This window comes from Macrotis lagotis, chromosome X, assembly GCF_037893015.1.
Source record: "Macrotis lagotis isolate mMagLag1 chromosome X, bilby.v1.9.chrom.fasta, whole genome shotgun sequence".
Lineage (NCBI taxonomy): Eukaryota > Metazoa > Chordata > Mammalia > Peramelemorphia > Peramelidae > Macrotis > Macrotis lagotis.
The window spans coordinates 64,859,184-64,880,610 of NC_133666.1; the positions used below are offsets into that span (position 1 = coordinate 64,859,184).

The 21,427-nt window shown below is 39.6% G+C and overlaps 1 protein-coding gene across 4 annotated transcripts in view; it reads left to right on the top strand.

The window, feature by feature from the left end:
- The window catches only part of DIAPH2 (diaphanous related formin 2), an 857,560-nt gene that overhangs the window by 831,812 nt on the left and 4,321 nt on the right, over nucleotides 1–21,427 (top strand). The gene's annotated exons all lie outside the window — the stretch shown is intronic.

Here is a 21,427-nt window from a genome sequence, read left to right on the forward strand (position 1 = left end):
CCCCAGTATTTTGTTTTTGAATACCACCCCCTTTAGTGTGTTTGCCCTCCCATATCACACCCTCCCCTTTCTTTCCCCTTTCCCTGTTCCCTTCCCTTCCTTTTGTTATTTCCCCTTATTTCCTCCACTCCCCTTCCCTTTCTCTGTCCCTCCTCCCCTTTTCCCCTTTTACTTCTTGAAAGGTTAGATGTTTCATAAGTTAACTGAGTATGTGTAGGTTGACTTTAAGCCAAGTCTGATGAGAAGAAGATTCAGGTGTTTCTCCTCTACTCCCTTCTTCCCCTCTATTACCACAGGTTTTTTGTACCTCTTAGTGTAAAGAGATTTGTCCCATTCGATCCCCTCCCTCCTCCCGTCTCTTTCCTGTCCCCCTTTTTAGGGAGGTAGTTTATTTTTTTTTAGATCATTCTATCTAAGTCATAGAAAATTCTGACTGTCTGTCCCTTCTAGTTCAGTATATTCTGTTGAATAAAGTCAAAATTCCTGAGAGTTATTAGTCTTTCTCCCCAGTGGAATTAAAGCCAGTTACATCCCATTAGATATCAGTCTCATGGATAGGTCATGGATGTCCATCATTTCTGGCTTGGTATATTCTCTCTGTTAGAGTTACATTTCTCAGGATTTATGAGAGTCTCTCCCCCCTCCCCATGCTGGGATATAGCCAGTTTCAACTTGCTGGATTGCATTTTTTTCCTTTTACCACCCCCCCTTTTTTTTTCCTTTTCATGTGTCTCTTGAACCTCCTGTTTGATATCCAAATTTTCTGTTTAGCTCTGGTCTTTTCATCAAAAATTTTTGGAATTCTTCCATTTTGTTAAATGTCCATCTTTTTCCCTGGAAGAGAAGGCTCAGCTTTGCAGGAAAGTAGATTCTTGGCTGCATTCCAAGTTCCCATGCTCTTCGAAATATCTCATTCCAGGCCCTTCGATCCCTTAAAGTTGATGCCGCCAGGTTCTGTGTGATCCTTACTGTGGCTCCTTGATATTTAAATTGTTTCTTTCTGGCTGCTTGCAGGATTTTCTCTTTTATCTGATAGTTCTGCAGTTTGGCCACAATATTCCTTGGTGTTTTCATTTTAGCATCTTTTTCTGGTGGGGATCGATCTACTCTTTCAATAACTACTTTGCCCTCTGATTCGATGATGTCAGGGCAGTTTTCCATCACTAGATCCTGTAATATTAAGTCCAGGCTTTTTTTCTCTTCAGTGTTTTCAGGAAGTCCTATAATTTTCAGGTTCCCCCACCTCTATCTATTCTCGAGGTCAGTGGTTTTGTTGATGAGGTATTTCACATTTGCTTCTATTTTTTCTATTTTTTGATTTTGTTTAACTGACTTTTGCTGTCGCGTGGAGTCATTAGTTTCTGTAGAATCCATTATTTTTTGGGGGGAGGAGTTTTCTTCATTAACCTTTTCGAATTGGTCAATTCTACTTTTGAAAGAGCTTTCCATTTGACCAGTTGATGTTTTGAGAGAATTAATTTCTTTTTGCATTTGCTCATTTGAGGATCTGAGAGAATTGTTCTCATTTTGTAATTGTCCAATTCTACTTTCTAAGGTTTTGTTTTCTTGTTACAAGGTATTAATTTTCTCCCCCAAATTTTCCAGTTGATTTTTAAACTCCTTCTTTATTTCTTCAAGGAAGTCTTTCTGTGCTGGAGACCAGATTGTCTTCTCCTCAGATGTTCCAGGCCTCTCTGGGTTGGGGTCTTTCCCTTCCAGGAATTTTTCTATGGATCCACCTTTCTGCTGACCCTTCTTCATTATGCTAAGACCTTGAGTTGACTGGGGCTGGTTCACCTGGGCTTGGGATCTCTAAAGGCTTTACTGAGTGCAGTTTCTCTGGCTGGCCAGTAGGAGGTGCTGGTTGCCCTCTCTGGAATGTCTGTGATCTTGGTTGGGAGGCCTTCTCCCTTTCCTTGAGGGAGGAAATTGGAGCTATTGAATTCTTTTGCCTTCAATCAATGGTGGGCTTTACCCTGGCCTGAGGTCATTCCTCAGCTGGGCTGGTTCTTTTGTTCACCCACCTGGGCCTGAGGCAGAATAATTTGCATTTGTTTGGGAGGAGGCCTCAGTGCAATGGAGGCGTGGGCTCAGATTTTCTCAGACCCCAGGAGCCTAGGGATGGTTTCCGCAGCTCTCCTGCACCAGACCTCTCCCCGCAGCCCCTTCCCCAAGCTCCAGGGGGACAGCCCCAACACCAGCGCCTCTGCTTCCCCACGGACCCAAGCCCCCTTCGTCCAGCCCCACCACTGATCCAGCAGGTCCGGCTCTCAGACTCCCAGTTCCGATTCAGCGGTTGATCTGGCTGATCCGGGGCAGATCTTCCCTCGGAGCTCAGACTCACCTGCCAGTACTCAGCCAAGGCTGCTGCGGGAGACGAGACAAATCCTGAGCTAGATTTTCCTCTCCTGGCTTTTCTTTCTGGGTTTCCTGGTTCAGATTTCTTTTAAGAGGTTTGTTTCATGTGATAGATGGGGAAGAGATCAGGAGACTTTAGAACTGTGCCTGTCTTCTCTCCGCCATCTTGGCCGGAAGTCCTTATTTCTTTTCAAAACCAATGTCTTCTTAAAGATAGTTAAAAGAATTTGGCTTACTTGTATTATTTGTTAATGTAGATGTATGCTAAATTCCACATTAATGAAGTGGCTGGGGTAAACAACTGCATACAAGCAGCCTCATTCAAGTAAAAGAGTCTTTATTCATTGAGTTCAACTCATTGGCATTGCTTTGGCTTGATCCCAAATTCAGGGCTGCCGGTATCCCATGCCATGTTAGATAGCACCTAACTTAACTTCCTTTACATCCCAGACACAAATGATGTTACTTCATTTTTCCACCTTAAGAGAATGGATGCACTAATAGGAAGAAGCCATTCCAATGAGTCAACATTTAAAACTTCTTCTCTAAGCTACTCTGTGTGTATGGGCTCTACCGGGCTTTGTTCACCTTGGGAGAGAGGCCCAATGCAGTTGAAAGGCTGGGGTGGGGTCCTCCCATGGACAAGTCCAGGTAAACTGGAAAGTCTTGATGGAGGTCATTCCTCTCCTTTCAAACTCTCTTGAAAACAGTGGCCACCTCTGTTGTCGCTCATGTAGCCAGTTATAGGCCAAGAGCACCAAAAAACCTTTCCCTTACTTATCTGAGCACCTTTCTGCCATTTTGGTTTTTTCTGGGTTTATTTGTCAGAAAGGAAAGTTTCAGCCTAGCATATACTGAAGGCGCATTTTTAGAGACCTGGAAGGGAGGTATTCTCTGGACACCCCTCATGATCACACTAGGCCCTCTTTGTTTTCTTTCACCAACCTGGCTGTGCTTGCCCTTTGAGTCCCGCCCCCTCCACCCAGGCCCTCTCCAGGCCTTTGTTGCCATTTGCTAAGCCTTCCCCTCAGACCTTCCAGACATTTCCAGATCACAATCATGGCATTTGATAACTTGGTTTGAAACACATCAGAATTGCTTGTGCAGCCCTGGGTCCAAAAGGGGCCAGAATGAGGCACTAGACAAAGGGGTGGCTCCTGCTGCTCCTTTGTAAAGAAAGAAAGGAAACACATAGTGATTTTCTGAGTCTGAATGAGGGGATGCTGAGTTGAGCTCAGAGGAATGGTGTTGAAGGAGAGAGAGGAATGGGGGAAGTGGCAAAAAAGCTCAAATCCCAAGGCCTACTAAGATCAAGAGATAATCTAGCAGCAAGGGCAGGGGGGGGCATGGGGACAAGAAGAAGATGATTATTTATGAACTTGTATCAAATAGGAATTTTAATGGGGAAAAAAAAACTTATTGGTCCTTTCAACCAAAGGTAGCTACCATGGCTAGTAGAGTCCCAGATGAGGAGAAAAGAGCAGCCCTTCCAACATCGGTAAAAATTCTTAGATGGCCCTAAGACCAGCACATTCAATCTGGATTTCCCTCATGTAATCAAATATCTATAATAGATAGAATTTAAAGGCATTTTTTCCTCACTGACTTTTCAATAATATTTTCTATTGAATTGTCACTGGGAAAAATTAAAAACCTGTTAATTTTTTTTTTAATTCATGAAACGTCCCTATGGAATTGAAACATTTCAGAAAGGACTGTTGATCCACTCTATTTTTTTACAATCTGGAAAGGGTGTATTGTAAAACTTAATAAGGCTTCCTAGAGTAGGAAATAAAAATTTTAAAATGAAATAATGATCAGCATTAAGCTCTTTAAATATGTAAGATGCATACAGAAAGGCAAGTCCACATGGGGGGGGCGGAGAATAGGAAAAATAATGGTAATGTAAGTGGATGCATTTGGGGTATTTCCTAGATTAATCCTCCACATTAGTGTCTTCTAAGAGGTGGAGTAAAGATCAGTAGGACTCTCCATAAGTATTCAGTCTTCACTGTTCCTAGAGAGGAAAGTATGAATTCTTTCCACTGGAGGGTATTTATACTCTACATCTTACTTTCTCAATCTCAGAAATTTAGAATTGAATTATTTTAAGAAGTAATTTGTCCATTTTGAAAAAAAAAACATAAGAATGACTTAAGTTATTCTAGGCTATATAACTTGAGGTTACAGTTTGGCTCAATCAACTGCTTTGACCTTCCCCATGGATAAAGTAATACGCTGTGTGTGTGTGTTTGGGGGGGAAAGATAAGTCAAGGGATACTCCTAGGGTGATGTGCTCCATGCTATTAAGTTCATGGTACAATAGCAATCTTAGGATTCCCAGTGAAATTGCCCAATGGGGAGGTCTAGTGTTTCTTCAGAAATTGAACAGAAGCAAACAGGAAACTTTCTATTGCTCTGGGACATCCATCTGTCCTGAGAGCAATTGCTTTCCACACCACCCTCAGCTTCTATCTATCTGACATCTTCACTCCACTTTCAAACAAAGAGATGGCTCTTCTTGCCAGAAGAAATCCATGCCTTCCATCCTTGAACTCAGCCCTTCCTGACCTCTCTGATATCTTCCCCATTCATCCATCCATCCCCATCCGCTCCTGTCCTGTATTTTCTTTCCACTTTGTGGCTGAGTTCCTAGAGAAAGTGTTCTGTGCTCATGGCAATGTGGCTTTGAACGTCATTCAACTACACCTGACAGTCATCTCTTAATAGCCAAATTGAATGGCCTCTTCCTCATCTTGATCTTCCTTGAGTTCCATTGATATGAGGATCAAATGAGATTCTATATGGAGCTTAGACAAAGCTTCAAATGCTATAGAAAAATGCATTAATATGCTACTGCATACAGGTGACAGTGCTAGACCCAATACCTGGTCTCTGGGGGTTATTAAACTAAGGAAAAAGAATCCATGCTGTATGAACAGTTGTGTTGCAAAACTGAGTATGAATGAGGCAGTTCATGAAAGAGTTGTTTTTTCCCTTAAATAAAGCATCATCCATGGGGCATTTATCCTCATGCCCTCACCCCAGACTGACCAGTTGAGTGACTCCAAACTGAAGTTGTCATTAGGCTGCCCCCTGCCACTCTCCCTTTTCTAAACTCCTTTTTTTCCTTTTGATAACTCCTCCCTTCAATCCATCACAAATTTACTCAGGAATAGCAAGGGACAGGTACTGCTCTAGGGTCTCTGAAGATCCCAAACCCTCAAATAAATCCATCCTGTATTCATCTCATCTCCCAGCTATATTAAGTATTGTATTGGGCTTCTTCCATGATAACCACAATGCCTGTGATGTAACCCATGTGGGGAAAAATATTCATTTCTGGATATGGATTCCCAAACTTCGACTGCGAGTACTACTAGAAAAATTGACTTTAGGGGAAAGTGGCTTGGCTGGTATATAACCCCTTTGCCCCATACTCCACCTAAGGCAGAAATATCAACTCGGCCACCATTTCTCTATCTCAGACTTCAGGGGGTTTTGTCCCCTGGATTCCAGGGACCTAAGGCCCACAGACTCCTAATGAATCTGCAGAAAGAAGGGTGATGCCAAAAGCAGATAATAAACAGGCATGAAGGGCCCAGTCTCACTTGTAATTAAAGTAAGGCCAGTTCAGACTTTCTAAAGGGCCTGTGTGGATACTTATTAAAGTAGTAAAAATAAATAGAAATGATATAAGCCAATATTGATGAGACTGGGAGGACACACATTTTCTAGGGTTGGCGGCTTCCTACTGAGTCGGGTCAGTGGTGCCACACGCGTCTTTCAATGTGGAAATGGCTAATCAAAGTGTGCCATGTTTCTAAACTATCACATATTGCTAAAAAATATATGTGGGTTATGGCAGTGCCTGAACGTGTTGGTCTGAAGTGTAATTGTTAAGGAAAACTGTAGAAGGCCAGAGGCCTCCTAAGCTCCCTCTGTTTAAGAAAGCTTTCACTTGACCCTGCCACTCTCTAAAGCTCTCATTACCAAGCTCTCCTAATTTCCAGAACATGTCACCAAGACTCATTTCCTCCACCATATCACCTCCCACTTACTTCTCAATTCTTTTTTTTAGTGTCACTAAAATAATAGATGAAAAATGCTATAGAAAGTTGATCTAGATTTAGAAAAGCTTTTGACCAAGTATCTCATGTTTTATTAAGGATTAAGAAACAGATGACAAGTTCGCCCGACTTGATGGTTCAGTATCAGCATGGCAAGATGTTGCCTAACCCTAAGGGTATGTCTTTGGATGTTCACACTGAACATTTTTATTAGTAAAAGCATAGTGGGCGGACTCATTAACTTCACAGATGACCTCAACCTATGAGGCAGAGCTGCAGGAGAGGAGAGGCAGGTCCAAAAGGACAGGCTCTGTATCCTTGGACTGAATCTAATACAATGGAATTCAGAAGGAATACAGTAGGTATGCAGCTGCTCCAATAGTAGCTTGCATTTATATAGTCCATAAGTCAGTTTCATTCCTGCCAACCCCACCATGGACCTGAAGGGCTATTTGTTTGCCAAATTCAAAGGACTTGTCAAACCTGAACATTCTGCAGGGGTTGGCAGTGTTGACCCTCAACCCCTCCTTCTACTCCCTGGAGTTTAGTAACACTTGCCTCTCCTCTTTTTTCCCTTACCTGTCCTTTGTAGACTCAGTATCCATGTCTTCTCTCTTCTGGGCACATCTGAGATCCCCTGCACCCTTTTTGTTCTCTCTCCCGAGTTCTAGGAACTAGCCTACTGGACTTTGCTACATAGATATCTCATGGGTATCTCAAATCAGCATGTCATCTTTCACCAAACTCACCCTTGAGGGCACCATTATCCTTTCTTTCAGTCACCCAGGTTCACAACTTAGGAAACATTTCTAATACCTTAATCTACCTCCACAGCATCAGTCCCTTTCATCTCATTTTCTCTACTGGTGTGGTCATACCCCCACTTCAACATCATATCTCCTCTGGCCCAGATTATTGGCATAGCTGCCATTTTATCTTTCCAGAGTGACTTCATGTTACCCCCTATATCACTCTCCACTTTGCAACCCAACTGGCCACCTTGATGTCATCCAAATACAACATTCCCACCTCAAGATATTTGCACTCACTGTCCCTCATGCCAAGAAAGCTCAAGCTCTCTTTAAGGGTCAGCTTAAGTTCTACCGACAACACTAAACATTTCCCAAGTCCCCTGCTACTCCCCCTTTTTGCATCTATATTTATATGTGATTTTGTGGTTTCCTTCTGCTAGAATGCAAACTCCTTGTAAGCAGCAACAGTTAGGTTCTTGTCATTGTGTCCCTGAGCCAAGACTGCTTATCCTGAAATTGCCATAAATAGACCCTAGTCTTTCTCCCTGCTCTGTAAATATGGAAGTCATTACTATTTTGGTTAATTAATCCGTTACTAACTAAATAACCTGTGAACTCTGAGAAACTATAAAAGGATTTTGATTCTCTTATTTATCCCTTCTTTTCTTGCTTTACTCACTTATTTGGCCTAATTTAACCTCCATGAAGTCATCGACTTTCTCTCAGCTCATCCTCTACCCTTATTTCAGGGCCAGCCTAAGCAAGTTTGGAAACAGTACATAAATACATACATAACAAGGGAACAAAGTTTCAGGCTTGTTGCAATTCCCGAAGGGCATCTCCTTGTATATTAGAAATACTACACCAGACCCAGATGGAAAGAACCTCCCTTCCCCACTCCCACCAGACACACATGTATACATTCACGTACCCAACTGAGTCTTGGATTGTCAATCAAGGTGCTAGAGTAAATCTTAGGAACTTGAGAGTTTTGTTTAAGGACAGGAAAGACAAAGACCTCAAAACTAGTAAGTGGAAGACTGAAACATTGGGGATGATGGTCTTGCATGTCTCTTGTCTTCTTCATGCTTTTATAACCACTAACCTAAACCATGACCTCCTAACTGCTCCCTTACCTTGAGTCTCTCTTCTACTAGTCCATCCTTCATACTCAGCTGTGAAAATCATTGCCCTAAAGCACCTGACTTACCCTAGTTCTTCCCTCCTCGGTAAACTCAACTGGATCCCCCTTACTTCAGGGATTCTAAAGTCCTCTGTTTGGCATTTAGTCTTTTACAACTCAGGCACATTATTCATGACTCTTCTTTACTGTGCATTCTGATTCCGGAAAACTGTATTTCTTACCATTCCTCATAAACCAAACTATCTCCCATCACCACTCTGGAAGTACACCACTCCGTCACTTCCACTGTTTGAAATCACTAGTAGCCTAGAAGACTTTGCCTTTCCTAACCTTCTCTGCCCCCCCTCCCCACCAATATCTTAGACAATGGAAATGTGGCAATCTCTTCTTAGTTGTCCTATCTGGAACTTATTTTAATAGAAGTAAATTTAGAAATGTGTACATGGATTTATTCTCATTCATACCATAATTTAACCCTTATTCAATGTCTTTCCTGGATCCTCCATAAGGGGTCCAGGAAATCATCAAATTCACAGAAAAAATCGAGCAAGTCACCAATCACGGTGCCAACTCCCAGTTTGTTTTTTCCCCCAAAGTTTTCTCATAGCATATTCAGTTCCATTTAAATATTGCAGAGTGCTGAATTGCAACTGTTAGACCAAGCATGAATAAAAAATGTGGATATTTTATGTAACCTAAAAATAGTAATTATGGATAGGCTGCCTTTATTATGATGATATTGAAGATATTTTATTTTACATTGTACTTGTTACAAGCTGGGGTTGTCACTGCTATTTTATAATAAGTGAATTTGTTTGGAGTACATTAAAAATACAGCAGTAGATGACTGCAGTACACAGGAAGAGTTGTGGGCTGAGAAGAAAAGTATGGTAACCCCTCAATTTGAAATAGAAAGAATGATACAAGCTCTGGGGAGTTTTACTGGCTCTATTATGAAAGAATGTCCTTTATTGAAAAGTGGATTTCTTCCTCTTGCTTTTTCCATCTTTGAATCCATTGCTTTGATAGTGCTTGCAAAGGGGAAAAAAAGCCCCTCTGCCTGGCGGTCTTGAACTCCTGTTACTTAACCTGCCAACTGCTACAATGGATTGTGGTGAACAAGAAAAGAAGAAAAATCCCACTGAGTCAAATGCATTCTTACACTGCTCTTTAATATAATATTGTAAGGAATTTAGAAAGCTTCCCCTTGGACATGCATCTGGCATTTTTCGATGGTAGCCTTGGGAAGGAATTACTATTGACTCTTGTCAGGCCCCTTTGGAGAGGAGGCAAAGAAAGAGACTTCTTTCCTGACTCTCTGGGTGCTTTGTCAAATAGGGGACTTGAAGATGAAGTGCAAAGTGAAGGCTGATGTCAGGAAATGCCTTGAAGCAGGAGCTGGTGCTGGGCTCCTGGGACTGCCTTTTATTTTTAATAATATTGGATTGTAAAATGATGGGAATTCAACTGGACATAAACACGTTTACTGCAGGCTCAGCAGCCGTTACATATCATTAGTGAAAGGCGGCAAGGGGCAAGGGGACCACTTTGATGTCAGTTTCATTCTTTTTAAGGACAAATGCATTCACTGATGAGAAATAAATCGGTGCTATAAAAGTTTCAGATTCATTATTGTATATATTTCTTTCTCTGTTTTGTAGAAAAGAAATAGAACTTCTTTTGAGCTATTACCATATATTCAAAATTGGCAATAATGAAATCTGGAAGCTACCAATAATGGTTCGGCGGTTATAAGATTTGAGTTTGAAAAAAGTGGGTGGTGTGGAAGGTATTGCTTTTAGATACATCTGTCCTTGAGGTTTATCCTTGACCCTGATCTATGCATCATTTTGATTACTTGAATAAAGACATAGATAGGATATATTTCTAATCCATGGATAACACATAGGGAGGAATCAATAACTTACTGGGTGAGGGAATCCAGAATATAATATATCTAGACTATATCTGGAACTGTGAACTGAATTTAATACAAGGAAAGGTCAAAGAGTCAAAGAGGTCACAAAGTCTGTCCATGAAAGGGGAAGTTATATCAAGATGAAAAAGATCTAGGGGTGAACACAAGTTTGGGAGGAATCAACAATGTGATATGTCAGCCAAGAAAGTTACTCTCATCTAAGAATGGTTCTTAGAGATCATTCTGTGACTGAGGAACCGAGATCTAGCCAGACTAGGACTTCTTCAAGGTCATACAACACAATCAGCCAAGTTCTCTACCTGAAGCAGATCACACTGGATTTATGTTTGAAGTATCACATTGATAGATCAGAGCATACTCAGAGAAGGTCAGTGAGTATGACAAGGGGACTGCCCTTCAAGTATGGCTAGAAAACATGAGGGGAAAAGGCTTGGCAGGTGAAGTGGTGGGGAAGAATATGAACTGCTGTCATATAAGTAGAGGGCTTAGACTTACATTTGACCTGCCACTCCTATAAAATATAACAACCTAGGATCACAGAGCGGGAGCTTACATGAAGGCTACATGACTACTCAGGGATGCAACGTCCTATCCAGGCAGCTACTAGACAGCCTTCAAGGTCCCTTCTAACTCAGAGTCTCTAAGAGACTTGCCCTGGCTCCCAGGTAATGTTCAGATGTGGGTTGTTTGGGCTGACATGCCCTGTCTTCTTATGAAGAAAAAGAATTTCACCTTAACTATCCAAGTACCAAAGGGCCTGCCCATTGCAGGTGTACAGTGAAGGTGGAAACTGTGGGCTGATTGCTTTTCTCCCCCTTCCTAGCCAATGGCTCTGGTACCTTAGTTATTTTAAAGATGATATAGCAGATACTTAAAGATAAATATATCTGAGAGCTAAAATTTAGCTCTGGTCCCTCTTCTTCTGTTAAAAGATGCTTTCTGTCTCTAGTGATACTAAGAAGTAATCAAAATAGGACAGCCACTGCATCCTTGGAGTGAATTAAACAATCAACATTTAGTATATGCCTACTGTATGGCCAGGCAGCGAGACTCAAGGGGAATGCAGATAACCAAGAGGTAACAAGTAGATAAAGTCCCATCAATCTTGGAGTTGTTCCTTTGGCACTGTGATTGTTTTTTAAGCAGAAGGCCTTTTCAGTGTCCCTTTTGGTTTAAAACAAATCAGAAATTCATGCCCTAAATGTTTCGTTAGTCAGAATAATTAAGTTGATCAGGTCTGGGAGCAGTGGAAGCAAAATAATGGGGTCACTGAAGCATTTGTGCTCTAATGGGAACCTGAGTTCATTCAGATATTAAATCTAATAATTGTTATACATCTATATACATAATCTCATGGAGCAAACTCACAGTAAAGACTTCAAGGAACACTTTCAATATCATGGTCCAGTGGGACTCGACTGTTTTTACAGGGAAACAGTGAGTGGTTTTGGGGAGAGGCAATCTTGTTTTAGTAGTTCAATTTCATTCTCGCTATGTGCAATACATGTGAGTGTGTGTATTTCTGGGATGGGGGAGTTGTTTATTTTTCATATCCATAACTGTCCTCCAGGTAGGAGTCCTCCTTTATAACAAATATGGATATTCAAGGAAGAAAAATATACACATTGGCCATGTCTGAAGATGCTTACATGGTTCTGTACTACTATTTCATTCCCGTCTTGAAGTCATGATTGGTCACTGCTTTGCTCAGAGTTCTTTCCCTCACATTGTTTTTAAGGCTTGATTTGGATAAGTTTAACTGATTCTTTTCCTTCATGTTCCTCAATTCTTATCATGCAGTAAAATTCCATTATATTCATCTACCACAATATATGCAGTTATTTCCCAAAGGATGGCCACTTCTGATACAAAGGAAAATGTGCCCATAATTATTCTTGGACCTGTGAGTGAGTCCTTGAAATTCCTTGAATACATGTGTAATAATATCAATGATTGGGTTAAAAGTCTCTGTACTGTTTTAGCCTAGCATTCCAACATTACTAGAGAGTGCAACTATGAGGGGCTGAACAAGTTGTTAGAATGCCAGACATCACTTGCCAAAAAAACCTATTTTATGGAGAACTCCCATAGGCAAGGGTTCCCAAGGGGGTCAGAAGAAGTGATACCAAGACACCCTGAAGGTTCTTCTTAAGAACTTTAGAATTGATCATACAGCACAGAAGACATTGGCACAAGATCACCCAGCTTATCATGCCAGCATCAGTGAGGGGGCTGTGCTCTATGAGGAAGGCAGAAGTGAATCAGCTCAAAGGAAACTTGACATCCGAAAGTTTAAAGTACCCACCCCAGGTGTTCTCATGTACTATTTGTGCCCAACCTGTGGTGAAGCATCCCAAGCTCATATTGGTCTAATCAGCCACACTGTCATTTATCCCAAACATAGTGATGTCATTTTGGTCTTCTTCGACAAAGAAGGACAAGAACAAGGGGGCAGCTAGGTGGCACAGTGGATAAAGCACCAGCCCTGGAGTCAGGAGTACCTGGATTCAAATCCGGTCTCAGACACTTAATAATTACCTAGCTGTGTGGCCTTGGGCAAGCCACTGAACCCCGTTTGCCTTGCAAAAAAACCTAAAAAAAAAGGACAAGAACCAACTATTTTAGTAATGTTTTTTGGATAGTTGCTAAATTATTTTCCAGAATGTTAAAACAATTCACAGATCTACCAAGAGCACACTAGTAAGCTTGCCTTTCTACAACTGCTAACCATATTTTCATTTTGTGGTCATCTTTGCAATCTGACTGGATTGAGGTGGGATGGCAGAGTTGTTTTAAGTTGTTGAATTTCTCTTGTTATTAGTGATTTGGAGCATTTTCATAAGTGTTAATAGCTCGCCTTTATTCATTTGGAAGAAGAACCTGTTCAAATACTTTAAAGAATGGCTCCTATACATTTGTATATCTTGACTATATATATATTTTTTCCAAATTAACGATATTCCCTTTTTGATTCTCACTACTTTGCTTATGTAGATGCAATTATGTAATCAAAATTGTTCATTTTTCTTTTATCATCACCTTGTTACATTAGCACCACCACCACCACCCCTTAAGATAGCCTTAACATTCAGGTGATATATCCTATTGGAGTTTATCCTGGAATGTGCCAGAAAATGTTAGTCTAAAACAAATTAGTCTAAATGTTAATTTTTGCTAAATAGGGAGTTCTTAGTCTAGTACTTAGTGTCCTCAAGTTTAACAAATAATATATACTATTGTATTCAAATGCTTCTACTTTATCTAATCTGTTCTGTTCTCAAGATGTACCAATTTGGTTAGAGTTCTGATACTTTAGAATACAGTTGGACAGCTGGCATGTCAGGCCCTCTTCATTTCTTTTTTTTCTTCATTATTTCCCTACAGATTCTTGACCTTTTTGTTCCTCTAGATAGATTTTCCCCTAATCTGTAAAATAATAATTTTAGTTAAATTGCTATGGCATTAAATCTCCCCAATTTTGTTACATGAGCCTAGCCCAACTATGAGTAATTAATATCTTTCCAGTTATTTAGGTCATATTCATTTAAGTCCTTCATGTACCTTGGTAGATAGACTGCCAGATATTTTTTACAATTGGTAGTTATTTTGAATGAAATTTCCTGTTTTATTCTGCTGCTTCTTTCCTGAAATTATTTGTTTCTGTACTCTGCCTCATTTAAATCCAATTCATAGGACAGTCAAAAAAATCACCCAGGGATATCATGTCCTCCGTCTTCTTTGAAAAGAAGGACAAACAATAATAATTGTTTCAGAAGGTTTTTTGCTTTTATAATCTAAGGAATAAAGAACATTCTTCCCAGAATAGTGATAGGAAAAGCTTTACTGAATCTGGCAAAAAGAGAGAGGAAGGATAATTTTCACTTTTCTTGTCACTTATGACCACATTTCTTTTTTACAATCTCACATATATGAAATATAAATATGGACATATATGAAAATCTACATATAACACATATCTATATATAAATTGCTAGATTTTTAAATTATACTAAGAGTTTTGGGACACCATGTATGTGTATAAAGAACAAGAGCTAAGAGTTGAAAGTTTGATTCATTCAGTAGGCTAGAGACAGGACATCAGAGATGATATTTAGGTGAAAGTGGGAGAGACACACAGAGAAGATCTGGTAGACATTTCCAAGTATTGAGATTCAGTGTCTTCATTTCTCTATGTTGAGAACCATCCAAAGATACCTAACAGCAAACATATTTTTCACCTAACATGCAAAAACACAATCCTAGGACAGTTCAGATTTACAAGTGAATTCTTATAAATATTCAAAGAACAGTTAATTGCAATATTGTATAAACTACTTACAAAAATAAGAAAAGAAGGAATTCTACCAAACTCCTTCTAAGATATAAATGTGGTCATGATACCTGAACCAGAGAGAAACAGAAAGAAAAGTGTAAACCAATATTCTTAATGATTTAAAAATACTAAAAAATTTAAAAGAATATGTAGTTTTAGATAAGTAGAGTTAGACCAGGAATTCAGCCTGATCCAAAATAAAGAAAATTACAACCATAATAATCATGGGATTATATCAACAGATAGGATGAATTGACTTTTGCTAAAATTCAACACCCATTCTGTTGGGAAAAAATAAGCACTATATCTATTTGAAATCAAGAGTCAACATTTTTTGTAACCAAAATAAATTAGACGCCTTTCCAATAAGGTGGATATAAAACAAGGAAGTCCATTTTCACCACTGTTATTGAATATAGCACTAGGTATTCTAGCTATGGTAAGAGAAGAAAAAATTGAGGCAATAAGCAAAGAGGAAAGCATTGTCTCTTACAGATGATACGATGGTGCAGATATCTTTAAAGAATCAGCTAACAATTAATTGAAACAATAACTCAAGCAGAGTTACAGAATATAAAATAAACCCACAGAAATCAGATCAACCAGAACTGGAAAGAGAAATTCTATTGAAAATATAGAATATATATAAAGTATGAATACAACTATAAAACACTTTTTTTACAGAAACAGAAAGACTTAAACAATTGGAAAATATTAAATTGCTCATGGTCAGGACCTCATAACCTAGGATCCAGGGAAACAACCTCTGTGGAGGTTGTTTCTGTCAAGTGCTACATAGCTACATAGCCACAGCTCTTTAGAGACCCAGAAAAGAAGGTTCTTGGCATGATCAGATAGTTTCTACCTGAAGGATGGCATGAAAGAAGAGCTGCTACAACCTGACTTGTGACTTAAAGTCTTCCATGTAGTTATCTCCATTCCACTATGAGAACCTTGAGAATAGAGACTGTCTTATTTTCTAACTGTATCCACAGTGCTTCCTACAAAACAAGTGCATAATAAATGTTTTTTTTTCCATCCATTTACATTACTTCATTTATGAATGGCCATTCCAAACTTCTAAAAGATTAGTTTATAGAGTTAGAACATGATAATGAAATTATTTGGAGTATCAAAAAGTCAAGAAGTTCAAGGAAAAAATGGGGAAATAAAGTGAGAAGGAAGAAGGCCTAGCAGCACCTTATCTCAAACATCATCACAACTATTTAGTATTAGAAAAGCTTCTCATTGGAACAGATTAGCTACAAAAGATCCAGCAAATGAACCTAGCAGCAAAGTGTCTGATTTAAAAAGTCCTCAATTGCTTAAGTAAGGGGCTCACTATTTGATGAAAACTGGAAAGTTGTCCAATAGAAACTTGATTCAGACCAAGATCTCACACCATATATGCTCAGATAAGCTTCAAGTAGATACAGTCCAGTTGGATTTAGACCTAAAAGATCACATCATAAACAAATTAGCAGCACAAAGAAAAATGTTTTCCAACTATGGGTAAGGGTTTGGTAAAATAGACAATTTTTTCCTTAGTTTTCTTTGTACAAAAACTTCTCATTTGATGGGAGACCATTAGCTGGGGGACTATCTTCTCTGATAAACGTTTCATATCTGAGTTATATATAAGGACCTCATTCAAATAGATAATAAAATGAATTATTCCCCTAATACAATGAAAGGAAAAATTCCAAGCAATCAAAAACTATATGAAAAAATGCAAAATTCTGCCTCATTCCTATTAGATGACAAATACTGAAGGAGCTACAGGAAAACGGGTATCTTAAGTCACTATTGATGGATCTGTGAATTGGCCTGGTAATTCTGAAAAGCAATTTAGAACTATGTATTCTCTCTGACCCAGTGATAGCACTAGTAGGCTTTCTAACCTAAAGAAGAAAAGGATTCATATGGACAAACATTTTTGTAGCAACTCTTTTTGTTATAGCAAAGAACTGGAAACTAATGGTGGGGGGGGGAGGGAAACCAAGAAAAATGGTGGAACAAATTATGGTTATATGAGTATAATGGAGTATTATTGTGCCATAAGAAATGATGACTGAAAGTGATGCTTCAGAGAAACCGTGAAGACTTGTATGAATTGATGCACAGTGAAATGAGCAGAAGCAGGAGAATAATGTATCCAGTAACAGCAACACCATAACGTAAATTATCAATTGCCAGAAAGATAATGAACTCAAATGGCACAATGAGACAGACATTTTGGGCCATGGATAATCTGGGACTTAACTTTGCTTGAGTGAGCATAATTGTTACAGAGGTTTGGTCTTTTTCTTTTCTTTCTAATTCTGGGAGAAGAAGGCAGCCGATCTGTATAGTTGTTAAAAGAAAGTCATTGAAACTTTTTTTCTTTAAATGCACAGGAAGAGAAGAAAAAAGAAGGCTCAAAAGAAACAGCTTTCAAGTTACACGTTGAATTTAGGATGTACCAAAAAGGAAAAGAAAGCTGTGTATAACAGATAAATGATTTCCTGTACAATCCTTTTTTTTCTTTTCTACTTTGTATGTCAAAATGCTCATTTTATTTGGTCTCGGTCAAGTTTGGAATTTAAAATGGAATTAAAAAAATGACATTTTGTTAAAAGGCTTTGCATCGGCTTTAAAGATAATCAACCACAGACTTTTTATACAGTTGAAATACTAAATAATAGATTCTCTTTCCCCATGACTCATATTTTTGACTGAATTCCAAGGCACAGTCTCTCTGAAGTCCACTTATCAATTATGTAAATGATAGTCATTGTAAATCCCCAGAGGTTAGTTCTGCCTGTTTGGGAACTATCTTGTTTAGAGGAGATAAAAGTAAGCAGAGAGATTTCCTACATTTGGAGCTTAATATGGATTAAGTTTTAGTGCCTCAAAGCTATATTATTGGGCCACGTGCTTTTACTTTTATCATGGACTTCAATCTCCCTAAAGTTACTATAATTGAGTTTGTTTGAGAATGTACCTCGATATTATTAAACTTGCAAGTGTGCAAACTATAAGGGTCTTAATAGAGATAGAGAGCAGAGTTACTACCTGGCAGGAGGGATAAGAAAAAAAGGGAAACACAGAAAAGTGATGGAATCTTACTGCAATAGTTTTAGAAAATATCATTCCCTTTTCCCCCTAGCACAGCAGAGTTGCATGATGATAACAAGCTACTGAATAAATCCATTGCAACTATTGAGACTTTCTCTTAATAATCAAACTAATAATGAACACAATTAGAGCAAAGATGTTCAGCGTGCAGACAGATCATTTCTCACCACCCTAGTCCAAGGAAACTGCCCATGCCAGACTCTGGACAATTTCAATGTGAAATCAATTTTGCTATCAGAATTTTCCATGTAAAAGTATGTGAGTACCTAGACCACATTTCCAATTGAAAAGACATTTAGGGGTCTATTTTGTTATCATTACATGTGCTTAACTCCTATTACAGTTAATGGGAGTTGTATGTCTATAGTCACAGTAGTCTGGGAAGTCCTTTAATATTATTGCTTTCCATTATCATCCTCATTAAAATAACTTCCATCTCTTCTGCCAACCTAAGATACCACCATAATGTGAGTATTCATTTTTCCTTGGGTGACTTTCTTTGCACGTAATGAAGGATATCGATTACTCAGCATGACCTGTTTCTACTTTAAAAGTGTAACTGTGTCATTGAGATGGGAATTGCACTGGAATTGTTTAATTTATCATTAGAGCTCCCTTCAATATTCAGGGCATATTTCCCCAATTCTTCTGAAATTGATTTGTTCCATATCTCATCCCCTCATTGTCTCTGAAATGACTTCTCCTCCTGCCCTTAGATGAGGGGACACTAAAAATATAAGTTGCTTTGGCATCCCATTTCTTCAGCTGCATGGAGAAATGATTGTACTCTTGATCTTACTATCACCCGTCACTATGTTTTACCCCCAGGAAGGACAGCTCTGTCTGGCCATAGCTTCCCAAATCCTTTCATTGGTCCCTGGGCCTCACTCCCTACAAACTGACTATTGAACATTTTTGTGATGATGGGTCATTCACCTTCTCAGGTCTTACTCCTGTTCCTGCTGAACATTGTTAAAGAAAAAGCCATAAGCTTGCTAATTAGATCCACCACTGTTTATGCTATTCAGTTTTAAGTGGGTTCTCACTTCTCTATGACAATTCTTTAACATTCCCTAACGAACCTCCCTATTGTGCTTCCAAGAAGTCCAGATCTTTTCTTCTCCCCATCCTACTCAAAAATGACTTGAGACTTGCCTACCATAAGTTCCCAGTCTTTCCTCCTTTGCTTCAAGTTCAAAGTGATGACCCTTTTTATGGTCAAGTCCATCTCCTCTGGCAGCTTGCCCCAGTTGGCCCCATCCCATCAGATTATTCCTTGTACAGCTTTAAAAGCTATCTACACTGGTTGCTGCTGCCACTTTCCTCACCTCCCAAATCCCTTGTACTCTGGCTTTTTACCTCATCTCTCAAATGGAATCAGTCTTTTCATTGCACAATTGGATAAAATTGGTTCTGTTCTTCTTCATGAGCTCTCTACCCCATTATACACATGGTGATCTTCCCTGGATTTTTGTGCTACTGCTCCTTCTCAGTCAGCCTCCATGACTCATCAAACCATATGTGTGTTGAAGTCCTACCTCCTAACCAAAGATGTCCTTCTAGGCTCTGTCTTGGGCCCTTTTCTCTTCATGTTCTCAGTAGAGCACTTCTCGCCTCCCCAGGTTCAATTAGATATGACTGTCTATCTATCCACATCTCTCTCCTGAGTTCTAGGCACCTACCACAAATGTGTATTAGACCCTTCCAATTCTGCAGGGCACTTAATCGCCTAAAAGAGAACTTGATATATGCACCCAACTAATAATACCAGCATTTATACAGTGTTTTAAGGTTTGCAAAAGTTTCTACAAATATCCTCACCCCGATCTTGGAAGGGAGGAGTTAGTTATAAATACTGGTTTTGTAGATGAGGAAACTGAAGGAGATAGATATTAAGTGACTTGCACCTAGGGTCTGAGACCACAATGAAATCAGGTTTTCCTAACTCCAAACCCAGTGCTCTCCCAGACTAGGACATCCCCGGGCTGCCTCTTATCTGTTAGTTATCACTATCTTTCTAGTCACCCAGATCAACAACTTCAAAGTCATCCTTGACCTTCCCTTTGCCTACCCTCCCTGCCTTCTCTGCATTTAAGGCCTTCATCATGTCTTGCATGGATGGGTGGAAATCTCCTAATTGGTCTTCTGGCTTCTAATTCATCCTCCACATGTGAGGTTTAGAAATATAATCTATTCCTTACAGCAGCTTCTGAGCTGCCAGATAGGCATAAAATTGAGGCAGCATTCTTTACAAAAAGGCACTTGTTTTGCAAGTTGCAGCTACCAAAGGAATCTATGTCACTCTCCTGCTCTAGAATACTCACTGGCTCAAAACTGTCCCCAAATAGAAAGTCCTCATCTGGGCATTAAAATCCCTTCACTTACAGGCCCCTTTCCTGATTCCTTCAAGTGGTAGAACCCTCTCTCCTCTCTTCTTCAATCAATAGAAAGATGATAGCCTTAGGAAGACAGGCAGCCTTAGGCAGACAGGGGTTAAGTGATTTGCTCAGGGTCACACATCAAGTAACTCAGGCCAGATTTGAACCCAGGTCTTCCTGAGGCCCAGTGCTATACCTACTGACCATCCAGCTGCCCCAGTTTCCAGAGAAATGTTCTCCTTGCTCTACTGTAGAAACATAAGTGGTATGATAAACACTGCAGATGAAATATGCTCACTACTCTGCCCCCCATGTTGGATCTTGCACATTCAAGAAAGGAGACTACTGTCAAATGCAAGTAAGGGTCTGAGACCACATCTGAACCCAGGTGTTCTTGCCTCCAAACCAAGTGTTCCCCCACTGTGAGGGCTGAGCAGGAATGAGTGTGGGCTTTTTGTTTTTGGCCTCTGTGTTACTCAGACCTGCCCGACTATATCTGGAGCACCAGAACAGATTCCGTGAGTTCTAGAGCCATTACAAGGATGAGGAATGGCTATCCCTCTCCTCCAACCATCAAAGGAAAGTAATTATACTTTATACTGTTAACTCAGACAATACAGATGAAAAATTATTACTCGGCCAATTTTTCTGTTGTGGACTGCTTTTGTTGCCTGTACCAAGCTAGCATTGAAAAGTCCTAGGCTTAGCCTTGGTACCTTCCCAAAGAGGGTCCAAAGGGAAGGTCCCAAGTGATACTTGAAGAGTGATGCTGTGTTTAAGGAACTACTCTTACCTTCCCAATGCCCCACTACTTTGGCATCCTTTCATCTCAAATGGCCACTGCTTTAGGATAGAATACTTCCACTGAAGAAAATGACAAGAAGTGGAAATTCTTCTATTACAATCTCATTTTCTCAAAGATTTGCCAAAAGGAATAGAAAAGAGCATTCCGAGCTCATCTTTATGCCAACCAGTGACATCTAATCTAAGTAAGAGATAATTTTATCCATGAATGTTATTTCTACACTTATAGCTGTGATACAAAATCAACAAATAATCCATAACTTAGCTATGTCTCATGGAGAAAGTTCACCCAACCCACACTGGGCTTTTTAAAGAAATCTGGCTTTATAGAAGCATGTCAATTCAGTGAATTACAAAAGACCATTCAAGGTCAAAAGTGCTAGTTACCTGTACCCTGATCTGTAAATCAGGGACCTAGAAGCAATGGGGAGGTCCCACTGGTCAGCAGACAGAATGTCCCATGTTTTCTAATTGTCATTATCCAGCTCCCCATCTAAAGGGTACTGGGCTCCAAATTCTACCTCCCACAGCA